Consider the following 21613-nt stretch of genomic DNA (forward strand, 5'->3'; position numbering starts at 1 on the left):
TTCACTTTTAGAAACATTTCCCAGTCCATACATCCTGGACCGTGGAAAGAGATGACTGGTTTGGACATACAGGTAACAGCATGCAACATTTGGAATCTACATTAAACAGCTGTATAAAATCAGTGACTGACTTTTTTCTTTGTCATCAAAGGGTTTTCCGAGGCAGCTGTACGGGAATGACTGTGGCATCTTCATGTTGATGGTGGAAACATTATTGGTCATTGGTCATTGGCTATTTGTATGTGTGCTTAAAAGATATTAACGTAAAAATGTGGGTTTTTTTCATAGTATGCCCTATACACCGTACTAGATGCCCCTTTTTTATTTCACTGTGGTAAGCTGATCTGCATATTCAAAGTAAACTGTAAAAAATCTGGTAGCATTTACTCTGGCTTTCAGTGCTAATAATTTCTTTTCAGATGGACATGCCATCTTTACGAAAGTGGTGGTGTGTCATGCTGATGGAGAATTTTGACCTTGGAAGGTGAGAGCACAAAAAAGTTTGACATTTGATTGATTGTCTTGGAAATATGAACACCTTCTTATTTACCACCTTCTTTGTTATACCTATAAACCACTTTTTATCTCTTTTTATGTGAGCCATGGCAAAAGGTTTGCCCACTGGACAGACAATTCAAAGGCCGTCCTGCGAGGTGAGGTGCAACCAGCGTTCCACCTGAAGAAGCGGAAGATGGATAACATCACTGAGGTCAGATTTTGAGTTAGCTTTATTGTGGATCCCCCCTACCCCCACCCCCTTTAAATTACATAGGTGGACAGAAGGGCTTTTTGATGAGTTCCAACAATAGCGCATGTTATACTAGGTCAAGGTTAGACAAAGCTTAAACCTAAGGACACAGGGATAAACAAAGTTGGGTTTGTTTTTATTTGAATATATATAAAAAAGGAGTCGTGGTTTTTTTTCTCTCCCCCATTTTAGACCGAAGAACAACAACAACAACCTGCTGCACAGCCTCAGCAAGTGAGTGTTGTAAAATATGTTGAGATGACAATGGAAGTGGTATACATGCTTACCTGTTTTACACTGAAGTTATTCTGACAAAAAGCTCCTTCGGAAGTGTCCTTTTGCTACTTTCTATGTGCTGTAATTTGCACATTAATAACTTATGGCACTTTTTGTACAGCAGTTTTGCTATAGGAAGACTAATCGTTTTCTCTCTGTCTTTTCCATAGGACAAAGATGAGGCCAGGGTAATCTCAGAATGTAGACAAGCAGCAGCTTGGGTTTTAGAAAACCAGCACTTGTTTGCAGACAAGGTGGAGTTGCCCTGTGCCCTCACAATGGCAGAAGAGGAACTGGCAGAGGCGGTGCAGCAGTACCAGAGACTTTGGTCTGAGGATGAAGGCTCCATTATTGATGACCAGGAGAAGGAAGAAATCTTGGGGCTATTTAAATTCACTTTCTGTAAAGTGGAGGACTTATGGATCTTCTGCGAAGAAATTGCAGACCGATGGAATTTTTTGATATATGTCGAATGCAAAACTCAGGAATAATTCAAAAATCTGTTCAATTAAAGGCAGAAAAAACAATAAAAATGTCTTTTCATATTTGTTATTCTTACATCATGCACACATAATAATTTATGTTCCTTATATCATGAACAACACAGATAGGTTAGTGCATTTTAAGAAAATTAATACAGTTTTAACTAGCCCTATGCTGACGTTTTTAAATTTAATAAAATCTGATTGGCTTCTATGTCTTCTATCTTCAGGTGTAAAGTATGATATACAAGACATAGCTGGAATTATTTAATGTGATAGCAGACGAAATAATATATTGTGTATAATATATATTAACATACATACATGAAATGTTGAGGCTATGAAAAAAAGCTTGATTCATTATGTTGATATGTTGATGATTTGATTTAACTACACTTCAAAAGAGCGTTAGGTTCACAATGTAAACAGATGCATAAGCACATTTAGTTCAAATCTTTACAATAAAACAAACTATTCAATTATAAATTAATTATAAATGGCAGGCGTCCAATCAACAAGCGTTGTTTTTCTGTATAAAATAGGCACAAGCTATATTGACGGAGTTGTAGTACAGATGTAGGGTCATGCAATAATGTTGCTGGCGAACGTCTAACCATGCTAAATGCTATGTATACAGAATAGGCTACATCAACATGCATTCTACATTTAATAAACATGCTTTTCACGTTACACTGTTGAGTCATAAAATATAAATCCACGACAAAACCGCTTCCTTCGAAATTGTCAACACGATCTTATTTTGAAGTTCCTGCCGTGCACTTCCTGTCCTGAGCGACCTGACGCTGGAGGTGACCTGAGCAAGGAGCCTGCAGCATAGCGTTCTCAGGCGGGAGGTCTAGTGTCCTCAGGCGGGAGGTCTGCAGCCAGACTCTCTTGTGGCCCAGTGCTGGACGCGACACATTTTATTTGGATTAAATATTCTATTAGCATATTTTAATTATTATTAGTTTTTAATATGTTTTTTATGTTGTTTTCATTTTTTAAGGCTAGAAATTCTTATTTTACCGCAAAATAATTAAAATAATGTCGTGATTGCAGAGCCGGTTGCTATCTGTTGTGCTGCAATGCACCATGGGAGTTCGGGGTGTTTGGTGGTTTATATGTCATTATTGTGGTTTCTATTAGTGTTACAGTGTTATTAGTGTTTGTGTTTTAGTGTGTTTTTGTGGTTTAGTCAGCCTAGATAGTTTGGTTAAGTGTCATGTTGTCAGGACCATGAGTGTGAAGTGTAGTGTGTTTGATGATTTCCTGCCACATTTTATATCATGACACTTTCCTCATGCGTCAAACTAAAAGCATCCGCTCGTGTCAGAGTGCATTAGAAGCAGACATTCATTCTCCAGCCCCACTCTTCAATGCAACTTGCCACAATAACAAATATGTAAAAATACTCATATTAGGGCTGTACCCGAATATCCCGAATATCCTGATATTCGTTCGCTACTGCACTATCCGGATATTAATTTTGTATCCGAATATCCGTCCCCCCAACCCCCCGTCGGACGTTACTGGGCGGAAAGAATATGCTGCGTTACTGTTATCAGCTCATCTCGTCCTGTGATCACATATAACATATACACACATGTCTATAACATATACACATATGTCGATGTGATCACCCCCTCCTCCCCCCAGACGAAAATATTCGGAGCTCATCTCTTCCCTGCACCTTCGGCCCATTTCGGCTCATCCCGCCGTGTTCTTCGGCTCATTTCGGCTCCTCCATTCATGTTTGTAAACACCACTCGAATGGCCGAGTGGCTGCCGACTCTGAAGCCACGCTTCACTTTGTTGCATAAATGCAAGACAAGATGCTGAAGACCGGTGTTTGGGAATTCTTCAGTTTAACTAAAAACTAAACGAGGGCAAAATGTGGACCCGGGAAACCAGACGAACGGATCCGACTATTCGGGCCGTCTCCGCCGCCGCGCCGCCGCATGCACCACACAAACGGATCCGAATATTTGGCCCGTCTCCGCCGCCGCCGCCCCCCCCCCCCCCCCCCCGGTCGGACCTTACGGGGCGGAACGAATATTCGGATATTCGTCTTTAATAGGGCCCGAATATTCGGAGGCCAGAAACCACTATTCGGGCCAGCCCTAGTGGCCATGTCCAGGGAGGTCGGCTACAGTCCTATGGACCATAAACTTCTGAATAATATGTGCAACTGTAGTCATAAGAACATGAAGCTGCTTGGAGATGGTTTTATAGCCTTTACCTTTACCATGCTTGTTTAGAATTTTCTTTCTAATCTCCTGAGACAACTCTCTCCTTAGCTTTCTATGGTCCGTGTTTAGTATAATACAGACCATGATACCAAACAACTCGATGACTACTTTTCACCCTTTAAATAGGCAGACAGACTGGTTACAAGTATGAAGACATCTGTTATTCTAGGTACAGGACACCCCTTAGTTCAATATGTCCCTGTGGTCAAATTATTTTCAATCGTTTCTAGGAGTACTATAATTTTTGTCCAGGCCAGTTTCATTAGTTAGTTTTAAAATATATATATATATTCTGTTGAACCACAATTCAAAAGCAATCTCTGATTTTCATTAGTTAAGTTTCAGTAAAATTTTATTTATTTATTTTTTGTCAGTTTCAAGTTATTTCAGTGACTATTGTGGAGTTCTTGAATGGAAGGGTACCAACAATTTTGTCCATGTGTCTATCACATTAAGGATTAGGAAACAATGTGATTTGGGGTTAAAATAGTCTGGCTTTGCCATGGTTCTGGTGGTAGCCCAGGGGACCCACTATCTGTAAGATTATACTGCAATAGGCAGTGATCACTACCTTTTCAGTTTGAGGACTGGACAACATGTGTCATGTACAGCAGTCTTATGTGTTTGCAGAAAAAGGCACACTATATACAAATAAAATTTTCTTTAAATTTTATTTGTATATCGTGTGCCTTTTTCTACATTTTTATCTACCGCTGGGAGTCACCAATCATAGTTTCGCTGTGTGAAAACACAATGACAATAAAGATTCTTGATTCTTGATTGCACATGCATTGTATAGTAACACAGAAAAACATAGGAGACTATGTGACTTTGGTAGTTCTTGCTATAAGTATGTTGATGTTCTGCCAACGGTGATTCATTAAATCAGCAAACTCTAAGTAAAGCCTTTATTATTTATCTACTAGCTGAGGGGATGAGTAGTCATAAAGCATAAACTGATGGACTAGCACATGTCCTCCTTGGTCACTTTAATTTAGGGCATGTCAACCACTTCCAGGATCTGGAACGCATGTCAAGTTTTTCATTTAGCACATAACATATGCAATGCAGTGAAAGTTTATGATATGATTTCTTCTATTTCTGCATATTTCTCACACTTAAATGTTTCAGATCATGAAACTAATACTTCTATTTATTTAACATTAGACAAAAATAACCCACAATACACAAAATTCCATTTTTAAATGATGATTTGTTGAAGACTGATTGTAAACCTATATCATTCCTTTGAAAGAGTACACCTAATATCTGGTTGGTCCCATGGCAGCAACAATTACAGTTAAATGTTTGTCATAGTTTGTGATCAGTCATGGAAGAATTTTGAGCGAATCCACATTAGATCATTTTCGATCATGAACTGACTTTTTAAGGTCTTGGATTCTATTTTCGCGCAGTGTCTTCTTTTTTGTGGAATCATGTGGCCTATATGAGACCAGTGAGGTCTGCAGATATTTGAATGTTTGTCTGGGTTCTTTTGTGACCATTCAATGCTACTTGCAGCTTTAGTTGAACTTGTGTTATGAATATATTGTAAAACTTTAACTCTGTATCCGTTGTGCCTATCTGTCCGTGCCTGGGTCTCTGCACAACCCTTAACAAGGTCAGCCACTCCTGGAAAGGTTCACCACTGTTACATGTTTTCCTTATCTGTGGATAATGTCTTTCACTGTGTCTCTGGAATCCCAGGGTCTTAGCAATGGCTTTGTAGCTCTCCAGATTGATAAATATCAATGATTTTGTTTCACATCTATTTTTGATGTGCTGCTTTTTGAGACCCTTTAGCTGCTTCAAAATGTCAGACAGGTTCTACTTAGTGATGTTTAGATTTAACAGGCCAGTCAGCAATCATATGTGGATGTGACTGGTGAGACTGAACCCAACTGACAAATGAATTTGATCATTTAGTATATCATTTGATACTTGGATTGGTAGCTAAGGGGGCAATTATTTTTTCACAGAGTGAAAGGTGGGGCTGGACAGCATTTTTCCTTCAATAACTGAAATTATTTTGTATTGTCTTTGTCTTGCACAAATAGAAGACATATGTAGGGAGGTCATATACTTCTTCACAGCACTGTATATAGCGGTGGACATAAATAAACTTAAGATTGCATAAATTCCCCCATCAAGTTTAAATGTTAAGGTATGATCCTACAATATTATTTATTACAAAAAGTTACCTGACTAATTTACATGTTAAGACCCCAAACCATTATACTGTATATGAGCTTTTATATAAAGACAAGTTACCTGACTAAATTTTTTTTTTAAAAAGTGTCCCATCACAAATAAACCCCTGACTAAAAAACAGTCATGTGCATTCACAGTACTACTCAATCGACAAAAATGCAACATCATAAAAGGGTCAAAAATTAACTGAAATTCATTCAGAGAGCACAAATCACAGTAAATATAAATACAATTGAGCCAATTCAGAAGAATAACAAAAAGAACAAGAAGCTTCTTTGAAATCCTAAATGAATACTTAGCAAAATGCTAGTTATACTCTAGCCCACTCTATTCCACTGAGCAAATTTTCACAAAGTTTCCACATTTTTATTTATCAAAGTCTTTTAATCATGTTAACTTTTGCTAAAGGCTATGAGATTTTTTTAAAAATTGCTTTTATTACTTTACTGTAACCATAGACTAAGTAAGAAAGTCCTGACTGCCAGCCTGTGGTCTCACTGTCATAATCATTACAGAAATAAATTATAATGCCACATGTCTCACCTGTCATTAAAACATCTATCTACGATTTTGAGTATGAACACAGTAGCAAACAACTATCTTCTGTGTGAAGATATAGTCCGTCATTGGCAGAGGACTATGTCCAATTGAGAGATGGCCGCCAGGCCATCTCTCAATTGTCCTTCGACCTTCAAAAAAAATCCTGGATCCAGACGGTGATCCGGATCACCTCCAAAATCTAATCGATTGTTACTTTAGCTCTTCCGGACATCCTGTAAAAATTTGGTGAAAATCCGTCCATGACTTTTTGAGTTATGCTGTTAACAGACAAACAGACACACACACACAGACACAAACAGATGGACAGACAGACAGACAAACAAACTCCGGTGATTACATTACCTCCTGGCGGAGGTAAAAATACACTGTTCAAATGGGGGGGGGGGGCATGATTTTTAGTTTGTTTCCTATAGTATCCACTTGTGGTCATAAACTGGCATACTCTTGTCTGACTTTGTGAAATGTTTGGAATTTTTGAGGAAAATATGGCTGATCATGCAAAAGCCTTCTATTTAAGGATAGTGGTCAGGTCAAGCAATTTTTATCCCTTGATTGCGTGTGCCCTTTAAAAACTACAACAATAACTGAAAACACCCAAATGGCCCTGAAGAAACACTTGAATGTTTGGCCTGATAATACTCCAACACAGAGGTTAACACTGACAGGTTTAAATGATTATTACTAGGACAGTGCATGTCCACACCTGTGACTTGTTTCATTCAAATAGGTGTCTGTGGATGAACACTAAATGACGTCTCAGTTGTAGACAGACCCCTACACATTTCAACCAGGGCTGCACTGAATTCAGGGAACGCAAAATAATAAGGTAAGACACCAATGCCAGCAATAATAATGATGTATGTAGTTTTCCATGTCAGGTTTCATAAGTTAGTTCATTTCTCCAGGCAGTAACACACGATGTGCAAAGACATAGTTAATGCCTCAAACTAATCCCTTGTTCAAAGAGATGGATAATGGACATTACTTTTCCAACAGAAGTGTAGTATTGTTATTTCTGGTCAGTGAGCATAGTGAGCACAGTTTTTTGGTGCATTGTGGGTAGTGCACTTAAACACTGCACCATTGGCACTGAACACCCTAGAAAATGTCAGACTCGCCAAGCGGAAGTAATTCTTCCTCTACAGACTTACCCTCCCCCAACATCAGCATTCAACACCACACACTGAATCCTCCATGTAATACTGATACATTTTCACTGACACATCCTTTGGTGGCGCCTTGGGTTTTGTTATTCTGTGTTGTGACATTTTGCATTTTGAGTCTGTGTGCACTCCTCTCTTCAGTAGCTAAATATGTGCCATATATGTGTAAGCACTTTTATTACGAAGTGGCTCGATACAGCTGCAGAACCATTCAGGGTTAAGGTGAGCTGGAGAACTGGAGTGATCACAGGACAAGAACATGGTATGCTGATGTTTTTGGTGTCTAAAGCGTGACCCACAAATTTCTAGTCTTCAACCATGGCTAATGATAAGCAACACACAAAATCCACACATTAGAATTTCCCTCTTTTTTCTGCTCAAAGTATTTGCATGTTTTTTGGACATCGCTGAAAAGATTTATGTCATTCATTATTAAAGAATAAAATAATAATAAAAAAAACTCCACACTAAACATACATGTGAAACTTTTCTTTCTTCCATCTGTCAGTGAGAGTATATACAATGCTTCTTTGGTTGTTGGTCCTCGCTGTTCTAGCTGTTGTCACTACTTGCAACTAATAGGGCTTAATGACCATTGTATTAACTAGTGTGGCTTGAATGTAATGTCTTTTCATTTATATGTAAAAGTTCCAATCTATATCTTGAAGTAGGTGTTTTCATAGAGGCAGTGGTAAGCTTTAAACTAACTGTTGGCTACACACATTTAAAGAATTAAAGTGTTTATACTAGAAATAGTTGCATAAAGAGTAACAAAAGAGAGCTAGAAAGAGAATTTCAAACCCTGCATACATTCACATCTCCTCACATCTGACCACTCACTGCATGAAGTGGCCTTTAGAACGGTGTGGGGAGATACTGACACATTAATTCACAGGAGGTACGATACGATAGAATATGAGGCTTAAGCAGTCTAAGGTAAGGAGAGTTTGAACATTCTTTTCAATGTAAATTGTTTTCATGTTCACTGGACAGTCTTTCTGCACAGAGTTACCAGAGAAATAAAATAATCTGATTTTAGTACAAAACGACTAACTTGGGATAACTTCCTTTGTCTAACTTGCATTGTTGAAAATTACCCTCAATCTCTGCCATTGGAAGCGCATTAAAATAAAAAAGGGGCAGTTTTATAGTCAACATAAACAGGAGGAGTATTTACAGCAAGCAAAAGCCTGTTTCAGTTTTCATTAAAACAGCTGACTATTGTTTTGAGACACATTGGGGAAAGTCTGAACACTGGATACTTTTTGTCAGTTCAAAGATGGAGGAAATCAGTAAGTGTTACACATTCAAATAATCAGAGTTTCCTAAATGTTCATTGAAAACAAACCACAGCTTGCAAAATGTTTGCATCTATTTGTAACCCTACTTTCCATATCTCACTTCATCAGCAATAACTTATTTATTGTAAACAGCAGTTTCTTTTACTAAATCTGAGTCACCCTCAGTTGGACTACTGTAATGTTTAAACAAATGTCACAGCAGTATCAGCTCCCCTCAGATGAAAAGATTTTTCCTGTTTCCGTGAGATTAATCAGACAGAGCAGTCTACTGTATTTCATGTACATGACATGAGCGCACTAAACTGCATGACCAAGGATAGCACAGCTTCACAAGCACACAAAGATTCCCACTGTGTATACTTGGTACAGTCAGGTCCACCACCACAATGGATATGAAATGAAACAATCAAAATGTCAAATGTATACTTTCAGCTTTAATTTGTGGGTACTTGCATCCAATCATGTTAACGATGTAGGAATTACAACACATTCTAGATGTGCCCTCCACCTTTATAACCAATCAAAAGTAACTGGACAAACTAACATAAGCATAAATCAAATTGTCATTTTTAATATGTGCTTGAAAATCCTTTGCAGTCAATGACAGCCTAAAGTCTGGAACATATAGGCATCATCAGACACTGGGTTTGGCCTCTGTTGATGCCATGCCAGGTAGGGCTGAGTACCGAACTTCGGTTCTTTAATGGCACCGACCGAAATGTTTCGATAGTAATGAGTATCGAAATAAGCCTCGTCTTTCGGTTCCATGTTTCGGTACTCATCACGTGATTATGATAAAGCAAACCTGTGACTGGCTGTAACATTACACGTGATTGCGGCAAGCTGGAAAAAAGCATGCTGCCCATTCACAGACAGGTTTCACGTTAGGTACATTGACTTTACTGCAGTTGTGTAGCATGTCGTCGAAGTGGGAAAAGATGCCTCTGAGGTCTAAAATGTGGCTCTACTTTTGTGAAATGGACGCTGTAACAGGAGAACCTGTTTGCGGCTCTGCTCAGCACAATAACCACGGCAGTTCGGCCAATGCAAACAAAGTCTTTTATTCACCACACCGTCTCAATGTAAATAAAACAGTCTCTCTTCCTTGCCCGGCACTACACCGGACCTCGTCCGGTAAACAGTCTCAACGTCTGCCGGCTCTCCGCCGTTTCTCCTCCGGTAAACAGTCTCGGCGTCAGCCGGCTCTCCACAGGATCTCGTTCGGTAAGCTGCCCGCTCCACCGGACCTCGTCCTGTCCGCTGTTCTCCGCTCGTCCGTTCCCCCGTCCTCTCTGTCCGTCTGTCTTTTGTCCTCTGCTTCAGTCTGTTACTGCCGAGAGAAGCAGGTGAGTCTAATTGGTGCCAGCTGCGCTAATTAACCTGACGCTGCTTCCACACACTCTCCTCCACACCTCTCCCCTCTGCAGCTGAGCTCTCCCACGCCCATCGCCACAGACGCCAATAGTGCGCGGTGCAGTATATGCCAAAGCGGGTGGTAAACTCCATCTAAGGCTAAATACCGGCACGAGTATTTGAAGGGAAAGTTGACAAGAACTTTGAAGAGAGAGTTCAAGAGGGCGTGAAACCGTTAAGAGGTAAACGGGTGGGGTCCGCGCAGTCCGCCCGGGGTATTCAACTCGGCGGGTCAGGGGCGGCCGCTCGGTGCGGGAGGATCCCCTCGCGGGACCTCTCGCCGGGTGCGGGCTGTCCCCCGCCAGGCGCATTTCCTCCGTGGCGGTGCGCCGCGACCGGCTCCGGGTCGGCCAGGAAGGGTCCGGGGGCGAAGGTGGCTCAGTATGTACTGAACTGTACATTGCTTGCAAATGTTCTTTTGCACTGGAAATCACTGGAAAATTAAACTCAAGATGTGAAAAGTAATGTGGAATACAATTTTCATTCTGTTAGAGTATATATTGTAAAACTGGTATCGAAAAAAGTATCGTTTAGGAACCGGTATCGAAGTGAAGGTATCGGAATTGGTACCGGTATCGAAACTTTTAGATTGATACCCAGCCCTAATGCCAGGCCTCTACTGCTGCTGTCTCCAGTTGCTGCTTGTTCTTGGAGCATTTTCCCTTAAGTTCTGTCTTCAGTTCAGTTCAATTTCAGTTCAATTTTATTTGTATAGCGTCAATTACAGTCAAATTGTCTCAAGACGCTTTACAGAACCCATATGCCTGACCCCCAGAGCAAGCCTAAAGGCAACAGTGGCAAGGAAAACACCCTTAACAGGGAAAAAACCTTGAGCAGAACCCGGCTCTATATAGGGGGACCCATCTGCCTGCTGGACGGGCGGGTTGAGAAGGACAGAGGAGGGCAAGAGGGAGGGATGGGAGGAGAGGGAGGGGTGGGAAAGCAAGGAAAGTACAACACACATTTGGATACATGTATGACAAGATATGTGACACAAACAAAGTATAAGCTAAAGTAATTAATTATTCTGAAGACGTAATTCTTCAGCAACTGAAAAGCATGTTCAATTGGATTCAGGTCAGGTGACTGACTCTGCCATTGCAGAACATTCCTCTTCTTTGCCTTAAAAATCTCTTTGTCCATCTGCACCGTGAAGCACCGTCCAATGAGTTCTGAAGCATTTGGCTACTGTTACTGTTGTCTGAAACACTTGGGAATTCTTTCTGCTGCTTTTTTCACCAGTCACATCAATAAATTTAAGAGAACCAGTTCCATTGGTAGCCATACATGCCCATGCCATGACACCACCACCACCATGCTTCACTGATGCAGTGGTATGCTTTGGAGCAGTTCCTTCCCTTCTCCATACTTTTCTCTTCCCATCACTCTGGTACAAGTTGATCTTTGTCTCATCTGTCCATAGGATGTTGTTCTAGAATGCACAGGCTCTTTTAGATGTTTTCTGGCAAACTCCAATCTGGCCTTACTGCTTTTCAGGCTCACCAAGTGGTGAAAACCTCTGTATTCACTCTGGTGAAGTCTTCTCTTAATTGTTGACTTTTACAGATACACCTACCTCCTGGAGAGTGTTCTTGATCTGGTTAAATGTTGAGAAGGTTTTTTCTGACCAGGAAAAGGAGTCTTCTGTTAGTCACCACACTTATTTTCTATGGTCTTCTGGGTCTTTTGGCGTTGATGGGATTGTTTTCATTTTTCAGCCTATTGACGGCTTGCTTTACTGATAGTGACAGCTCTTTGGACTTCATCATGAGAGTTGACCTCACCAGATTCCACACGCAAATACCACACTTGAAATGAACTCTAGACCTTTTATCTGCTCCTTGTAAATGAAAAAACGAGGGTATAACACACACCTGTCATGGAACAGCCAATTGTCCAATTACTTTTGGTTCTTTGAAAAGGTGGAGAGCACATCTAAAATGAGTTGACCTACCTTTGGCCTGATTTGGATGGAAATACCCTCAAATTAAAGCTGAAAGTCTGCACATAAAGCATATCTTGATTGTTTCATTGTGTCATATCCATTGTGGTGGTATACAAAGCCAAAATGCAGAAAATTGTGTCAGTGCCCAAATATTTATGGACCTGACTGTATGCTACACTCTATACGTCATGCCCCTCCTTCTCCTGCTCTCTGTTCGAGGTAATTAGAAGCAGCTGCGGAGGTACGCAGCTGGCTTCAATCAGTAATCTGCTGCATACAAAGCCTGGCTCTGCCTTCAGCTCTCTGCTGGGACATTGCAGACAGCCCCCGTTATGCACGCATCACCCTTGGACTCGTTAACCCATGGACTTTCTCGCCTGCTCAGTCCACCTCCCTACATCCCGCAAACTACACGCCACATCCCGCCGCGAGCACACTGCTCTCTGGATTTAAGGATTACCTCATCTGCTCGTCACTCCTGCTACATGCTGCACGCCGTCTCATACACGTCACTCCCTGGACTCTGATTCCACTGTGGATTACCCTGCCGGCTCTGTCTCCTCTCCTCGCCCCAGAATTCCCCACTCCGCTCTGCACCTCTCCTCTGTCTGCTTCTGCCTCGCCACGTCCACCAACGGCCCCCTCAGCTCAGCCTCCCACCTCGTCTCCCGTTCCCAGGACATTTTGTGAGTTTCCTCTCCCCCCATCTTTAGTTAGTTTAGTTTCCATCGCGGCCCTAGGTCGTCGTCCTTAGTTCTATTAGTTTACCCATTCCGTTATTTCCCCATGCCTCTCTATTTAAGTGCCTCCTGTTAATTATTTATTCATATTAAAGATCATTATTATTTCACCTGCCTGTCTGTTGCCTGCTGCTTGGGTTCGCATCACTGATCTGTGACACTATACCGCTATGCATGTGGTTTGTGATCTCTTTGTACTTTGTATTTGTATTGAGAACATCAATGGACTCATGAGAGGGATTTGAGTTAATATCCAAATTTCACTTAAAGACTATATTAAAGCATAACAAATTAGAGGGCAGAGTTTCATGCTTAATACTCAGTTTTATGTTTTGCTTGATTAAAATTTCATGCGTTACCTTTTCCTAGACAAGAAAATGTTTGCAAACTGGAATGCTTGCTGTAAGGTGTATCAAAACATAGTACAATGCATGCAAGTAAGCTGGATCAAAATAATGTCATTTCTGTAGCAAGATGATGGAATCTATGTAGTAAAGTCTATCACAATGATTTAATTATTGCGGCATGATGTAACATGATGTATGGCAAATAATTCTACAGGCAAGGTCAGACATGGGGACAGAAATGCACGCCTTTCACTGTGTTCCTTCAAGCAAAAACCTAGGGTACATGTCTTTGGTTCACCCTCTTGCTCATACAGCTGGCACGGTGAATCAGAAGACTAACTTGGGACTGCGGATGTAAATTAGCATTTTTGCTATAATCCGGCATATTTATATGGAGGTTCCGAGATTTGCTTTCTAGCGTCCTGAGATCTGGATACAGACCACAACAAATAGCGATTGCCAGGTAATGTGGAGGTTTTCGTTTACTTCTCATCTGTTGTGGGACACTCGTTGAGACTATCCAAACTGGTCAGTGTGGGGAAAAAAAGCATGTTAGGGCGGACTTTGACGCGGGGGGGGGGCAAGTTGCCCCATACTTTTCGCTAGCTGAGCTGCTAGCTAAGCTGCTAGCTAAGCTGCCTGCCTGGCTAAATACTGGAGCTATGTCGAAAATTCATTTCTCCATCACTCACATGTATGAAATAACATATAAAAACAGACCCCAGGTTGGAAAAAAAAACGAAGTTCCCCTTTAATAATTCAGGCCAAAATGCCCTCCCCCCAATCCTTGCCTGAAATTTTTAGGTTTTAAAATGCTTATATCTCTGCTTCTGTGTATCACAGAGACTTGAAATTTTTTCTCCAAGCTCCCTACATGTTGGTGATGTCCTAGAAACAACACACACACTCAGGAGAAGTCTCTACAGAGCAGGCCTCCCCCTGTATAGGTTATAAGCCAGTCTGGTCTAGAGCAATACTAAATGGTGCTAAGACATTAATCTGTAAGATTTCTAGTATTTTTAACACCCTTAACCCTACTCGCGAGTGGTTTTTAAAAATAATTTATACATTTTAGGCAAGCCCCCCTGCTCTGTAGAGACTTCTCCTGAGTGTGTGTTGTTTCTAGGACATCACCAACATGTAGAGAGCTTGGAGAAAAAAAATTCAAGTCTCTGTGATACCCGGAAGCAGAGATATAAGCATTTTAAAACCTAAGAATTCCAGGCGAGGATTGGGGGTGGGCATTTTGGCTTAAATTATTAAAATTTGAAAATGCCATAACTCAAAAATTATTGGGAGTATAAGCCTGTAATTTTGCACACAAAGCTTTTTTATCATGATCTTCCACCACCAGCACCCACAGTAAAATTGAAGATGGTGCTGCAACCACCTTCCTGAATATTTGGTGTTTTGGGATGGAATAAGCCCTACAGCTTTTATCTGTAAATCCCAAAGTCATACACACGTGGACAAAATTGTTGGTACCCCTCAGTTAAAGAAGGAAAAACCCACAATTCTCACTGAAATCACTTGAAACTCACAAAAGTAACAATAAATAAAAATTTATTGAAAATTAAATAATCAAAATCAGCCATCACTTTTGAATTGTTGATTAACATAATTATTTTAAAAAACAAACTAATGAAATAGGGCTGGACAAAAATGATGGTACCCATAACTTAATATTTTGTTGCACAACCTTTTGAGGCAATCACTGCAATTAAACGATTTCTGTATTTGTCAATGAGCGTTCTGCAGCTGTCAACAGGTATTTTGGCCCACTCCTCATGAGCAAACAGCTCCAGTTGTCTCAGGTTTGATGGGTGTCTTCTCCAAATGGCATGTTTCAGCTCCTTCCACATATGTTCAATGGGATTCAGATCTGGGCTCATAGAAGGCCACTTTAGAATAGTCCAACGCTTTTCTCTCAGCCATTCTTGGGTGTTTTTGGCTGTGTGTTTTGGATCGTTGTCCTGTTGGAAGACCCATGACCTGCGACTGAGACCAAGCTTTCTGACACTAGGCAGCACATTTCTCTCCAGAATGCCTTGATAGTCTTCAGATTTCATCGTACCTTGCACACTTTCAAGACACCCTGTGCCAGATGCAGCAAAGCAGCCCCAAAACATTACTGAGCCTCCTCCATGTTTCACCGTAGGGACAGTGTTCTTTTCTTCGTATGCTTGGTTTTTGAGTCTATGAACATAGAGTTGATGTGCCTTACCAAAAAGCTCCAGTTTGGTCTCATCTGTCCAAAGGACATTCTCCCAGAAGCTTTGTGGCTTGTCAACATGCATTTTTGCAAATTCCAGTCTGGCTTTTTTATGAGTTTTTTTCAGCAGTGGTGTCCTCCTTGGTCGTCTCCCATGAAGTCCACTTTGGCTCAAACAACGACGAATGGTGCGATCTGACACTGATGTACCTTGGCCTTGGAGTTCACCTTTAATTTCTTTGGAGGTTGCTCTGGGCTCTTTGGATACAATTCCAACGATCCGTCTCTTCAATTTGTCATCAATTTTCCTCTTGCGGCCACGTCCAGGGAGGTTGGCTACTGTCCCGTGGGTCTTGAACTTCTGAATAATATGAGCCACTGTTGTCACAGGAACTTCAAGCTGTTTAGAGATGGTCTTATAGCCTTTACCTTTAAGATGTTTGTCTATAATTTTTTTTCGGATGTCCTGGGACAATTCTCTCCTTCGCTTTCTGTTGTCCATGTTCAGTGTGGTACACACCTTTTCACCAAACAGCAGGGTGACTACTTGTCTCCCTTTAAATAGGCAGACTGACTGATTATGAGTTTGGAAACACCTGTGATGTCAATTAAATGACACACCTGAGTTAATCATGTCACTCTGGTCAAATAGTTTTCAATCTTTTATAGAGGTACCATCATTTTTGTCCAGGCCTGTTTCATTAGTTTGTTTTTTTAAATAATTATGTTAATCAACAATTCAAAAGTAATGGCTGTTTTTGATTATTTAATTTTCAATAATTTTTTATTTATTGTTACTTTTGTGAGTTTCAAGTGATTTCAGTGAGAATTGTGGGTTTTTCCTTCTTTAACTGAGGGGTACCAACAATTTTGTCCACGTGTGTAGCTGTTGGTGCAGGTGATACTAGTAAAAACAAAGGCAAAGGTGTGATCAACAAATCATATGTAGATCCAAATTAATATTCAAATTATAATGAGTGTGTGTGAGTGTACTGTTTGTGCACCAATCACCACACCCTTGCTGAAACCAATATGAATTTAATTAAAGTCTTTTCAAGTTTCTACATTTATTGTCAAATCAAATCATAAATTCTCTCAGGGCACTTTATAAAGTAAGGGTACAATTTTATAGAGAGAAATCCAATAATTCCAACATGTGCAGGACTCGGTGACAGTAGGGAGGAAAAGGTTCTTTTTAACAAGATTAAATCTCTGACAGAACCACATTTACGGAGGGAAACATGCAACTTGGGAGTCAGAAATACCTGCAGAAAGCTACAGGGAGAGAGAGAGAGAGCAGTGAAAAAAAACACAAACTAGGAGAACATTTTTATTTTCATCTAAATTAAAAAGCAAGTTTAGGAGTTTCATAAAACTACTTAATCTTATAAGAAATATCAATTTTCATTTTTGCTTTTGCAAACAGATATATGCTTTATGTACCATCTCCTGTCTGTTATGACACTATTTCTGGATTTATTGCTAATTTTAATAATCAGCCTGCGTGGAAGTAAAGTTCAGGTAGTTGCTTTCCACAGTATTGGCATTATTTCCTTTGCTTACCGTATCGTCAGGTATACAGCCACTGTCATGGAGCCTTTTGAGAAGTGCTGTGTAGTACAATATCCATCCATCCATCCATCCATCCATCCATTATTTGCTCAATCCTCATTAGGATTGCAGGGGGCTGAAGTCTATCCCAGCTGACTTAGGGTGAAGGCTGGGGACACCCTGGACAGGTCAGCAGTCTATCACAGAGCTACATATACAGACAAACAAGCACACTCACATTCACACCTATGGGCAATTTGTAGTCACCAGTTAACCTCAGCATGTTTTTGGACTGTGGAAGGAAGCCATAGCACCCGATGACAACCCATGCATGCACAGGCAGAACAGGCAAATTCCACACAGAAAGATCCAAGGCCCAAGGAGGAGTGTGAACCGGGGATCTTCTAGCTGTGAGGCAACAGTGCTAGCCTGTAGTACAATATTGTAAATTTAAGTATTATTAAAATGGTCAGAAAAAAGAGGGGGTGGATAAAACACGAATTAAAGTCCAATTCCAATGGCATATGCCAGAAAAATATTGAAGGTTTAATTGAAACAGTGAGTAGGTTTATTTACATTTTGAGCGAAGCCAATTGCATCCAGCGATGAATAAAGCGGCTCAGGCTGAGACTTTTAAATAAAATATAGGTCACTTTAGGCTTTATATTACAAAGCTTAAATTTACTATTTCTGCCCCTTCTCATCATCTGTCTCCAATATTCAAAATTTAATTGTTCTTTATTCATTCTTTTGAGAGTAAAGACTGCAAGGAAACATCAGGAAAACATGTAAGACTGCAACTTTGCCTCCTGGTCTCAGTACTGGATTGTCGCGTTTTAGCACTTCTGATAAACTGAGACATATTTCTAGATAAAGAGTTATGCCAACCGAGCACAGCGTTAGCTAACAGCTTAAAAGCCAGTAAGTAAATGCAGAAATAACATAAGTGTACAAAGTATTTGAGAGTACAGAATGACTATTTATCACTCCGTCAGCTGCGTGTTGAGGCACATTTAAAGAGGAGTGATGTGAACGCAGAGGAGAGGGGGTTTATTCAGTGCAGGCCTGAAAAGTTAAAATGATTAACTTTACTGTCTGTCTTCAGCAACGGTCATGATGTCATGTCATTCTTGGTTTTACTTTGTCAGAAAATACTATAAGGTGACACAGCCTGAAACAGCAACTCACTGTGTGTTTTGTTATGGAGTAACATCAGGGTTGGACTATTTGTGACTATTATAGATTTAAAATGCAACTCTGTCAAAGATGACATGTTTTGACATTTACATGTCAACTCAGGTTTAATGTAGTCTGGAAAACTGCAAAATACCTGTTAGCTGCAAATGGACTGTATTAAGGTTAGGCAATTAAAGCAGTTGCTTGAATGTTTAAAATATGACAAAGGCCTTTGGAATTTAATGAAAAGCAAAGACAAACTAGCTGTATGACCATAAAAACAGTCATTGTTCCTTTGATCTACATCAAACATAGCACAACAGTACACTCACTAAATGTAAAGTAGATGGGACGTATGTGATTCAAGATGAGCAAAGAACAGGACAGCTATAGAAAACTACAGTTAATTTTCTTTCTGTGAAAACAGTTCTTCCAGTGAAATGCATCATTCACCAGCAACCAATGGACTGACAAATTGCCAGTCAAAAACAGAGAATATACCACTGATGACTGTGGGGAACCCGAAGAAGCACAAAATGTTCAACTGCAGCAGTGTCAAGACAGCTATAATCCAAACCTCCTCAAATTAATACAGAAATGACTGGGAACAGCCAAGAGGGATGTGGAAGAGTCAAAGACAGGTGTATGGACAGCACACTGGGCTGAAACCCTATATGACTCAAATTCAGCCTATGTTCTCTGCAAACATTCAAGTTTGATCAAAGGCAAGAAATCACTCAGAATCAAGACATTAGTGTGCAAGTGCATATGCTCAAATGTGATAGAAGATATTACAAACTGTACATAGTGTGAGTCAATTCAGTCATCAGTAGCTTGATTTAATATTCTAGCACAGCAGTGAATTTTGGGTGATTGCTACTTTTGGACTATTGTGCTATTACTCCAACTAAGTTCAAGGCACTAGCTGGTTGGGTGGCCAGGTCCACCACACTTAAAGGTCTCAACAACAGTCTGATACACTGTTGTAAAAAATATCCACATTTCCCACAGGAAGAACTATAGTCCATCCATCCATCCATCCTCTATACACCGCTTAATCCTCATTAGGGGCTGGAGCCTATCCCAGCTGACTTGGGGGAAGGCAGGGGACACCCTGGACAGGTCGCCATTCTGTTGCAGGGCTACATACAGACAAACAATCACACTTGCATTCACACCTACGGGCAATTTAGAGTAATCAATTAACTTCAGCATATTTTTGGACCGTGGGAGGAAGCCGGAGTGCCCGGAGAAAACCCACGCATGCACAGGGAGAACATGCAAACTCCATGCAGAAAGATCCCGGGAAAGCCGGGTTGCGAATCAGGGATCTTCTCGCTGCAAGGCAATGTTGCTAACCACTACCCCACCGTGCAGCCCAAGAACTACTGTAATTTTGGTAATTTCTAAATTTCCATCTGGTTTCAACAACACTTTACTTACTTCAATGGACAGTTATTTTGAAATTATCTATTTGTAGGGACGCCTACTGCAGCTGTTTCGCTCCACCACTGTCAGCTGTCAAAGTCATGTCTATGTCTGACCACCTGGGGGTCTATTGCAATAACTACAAGCATAATTGATTAAATAATTGGAAAAATCCAGATGAATTTAAGGGTTGGTAAAATTGTTCCAAAATTATACCCAACAGTTGCTATCTATCTATCTAGCTATTGTGGCCTCTGTTAAACCCTGCAACATCTGGCTAAGCTGGCCTTCTCATATATATTATATATATAATATTTAGAACAACCTATGCAAAACTGCAACAGAGTAGTGCTGAGGGCTTGTCTTATTTGAAATTACATGAACCTGGGTCGCAGGGTAATGCATCAAGTCTGAACAAACGTCGCATTGACGCGCTGAGCTAGCAAACGCTGCGCAGTACAGGCTAGAGACTGCTGCTGCTGCTGCTGCTGCTGCTGCTGCTGCCTGGAGCCACTATCCTGATGAGGATGATGTCAATGCTCTGGGATGGGAACACATTAGTCCAACATCAGTCAGCAGCAAAATGACAGCACAGGACAGTAATGAGTAAGACCAATAACCCACTACATCTCTGCTCAGAACATGCTATCGCAACCACAGTGCCGCTTTTGCAATCTCCAAGTGTTTCCATGTAATTTGACAGATTCGAGAAAAATGACGCACAAAAAGTCGATTTCAGTCGCTATGCCTGTCGCAGTGATGTCACATGTATCCGCGATTTTGATATCGAAGCCAATCCAAACCGAAGTGCAGCACTAAAAGGAGCTAAAATGCATCATCTGATCTCTGTCTGCCTGGTAGCCGCACACACAAACACAGCTCGCTATTGCAAATGAAAAGCTTCATGTCTTACCAGATCAGTCCGGACTCCCAGCTTGTGCTTAACCATTTTTCGTCAGGGATGCGATACGAGACAGTGCGATAGTGGTTTCCCAATGACGACATCGGACATGTGCAAAAGGTAAAACTGCAATATGCTCCTTATTGGTCAGACTCCGCGGATTTTTTCTCCCCTCCTCCCGAACGTTACAACGTCGGTGGATTGCAGCACCATCCACATCTATGTGGCCGCAACCACCGCCTCCCACTACCCCACAAACAACCCCCACCCACTCCCCTCTCTCCCCTCCCCTCCCCTCCCCCTCTTTCCCCTAACCGCCCCCTCCCTTCCCTCTCTCTCTCTCTCTCTCTCTCTCTCTCTCTCTCTCTCTCCTAACACCCCCCCACCTCCACCTCACCCCAACCCCTCTTCCTCTGCCTCCATTGCACCTGCAGTGCTCTCAGCCTTCTCCACAGAGGCAGTGATTGCTGATATCATGGGATTGTGTAGATATAGTGCTCCACTTTCGCCACATTTTGCATGTCATTTTACGGCTTCAAAATAATTGCTGATGGTGAAGGTCAAGGTCAGAGGGAGACAGTCATTCCTCGAGACTAGAGTGACATGTGAGATGTGTAAAATGCATTCTTATAACACAAGGTGACTTGGCATGCAATTCTGATACGTTCTCTTTGCCTGTTATGACTATTTCCACAAAATAAAAGCTGTCACATTCGTGTTCATACAAAGAGGTAGCCTGCATATCTATTTTGTAGAACCCCTTTTGTAGAACCCCCTCATTACAATTGTGCCATTGCCAGTTTTTCAAGTAAGAGGAAAGCAGCTAGTGGGCTAACAGTTTTAATAATTTTGTCTTTTAATAGCATGTCATTTCTAAGGATGAATATATTTACTTCAATGTGAATAGGC

At 41.0% G+C, this 21613-nt stretch overlaps 1 protein-coding gene across 1 annotated transcript in view; it reads right to left on the reverse strand.

Moving 5' to 3' along the window:
• The window catches only part of ajm1 (apical junction component 1 homolog), a 42926-nt gene extending 21956 nt beyond the window's left edge, over positions 1-20970 (reverse strand). The window contains exon 1 of the mRNA XM_051938883.1: positions 20717-20970. The gene's annotated coding sequence lies outside the window, so the exon portion shown is untranslated. The remainder of the gene's footprint in view (positions 1-20716) is intronic.
• Positions 20971-21613: the final 643 nt, after the last annotated feature.

Source organism: Acanthochromis polyacanthus, chromosome 18 (assembly GCF_021347895.1).
Source record: "Acanthochromis polyacanthus isolate Apoly-LR-REF ecotype Palm Island chromosome 18, KAUST_Apoly_ChrSc, whole genome shotgun sequence".
Lineage (NCBI taxonomy): Eukaryota > Metazoa > Chordata > Actinopteri > Pomacentridae > Acanthochromis > Acanthochromis polyacanthus.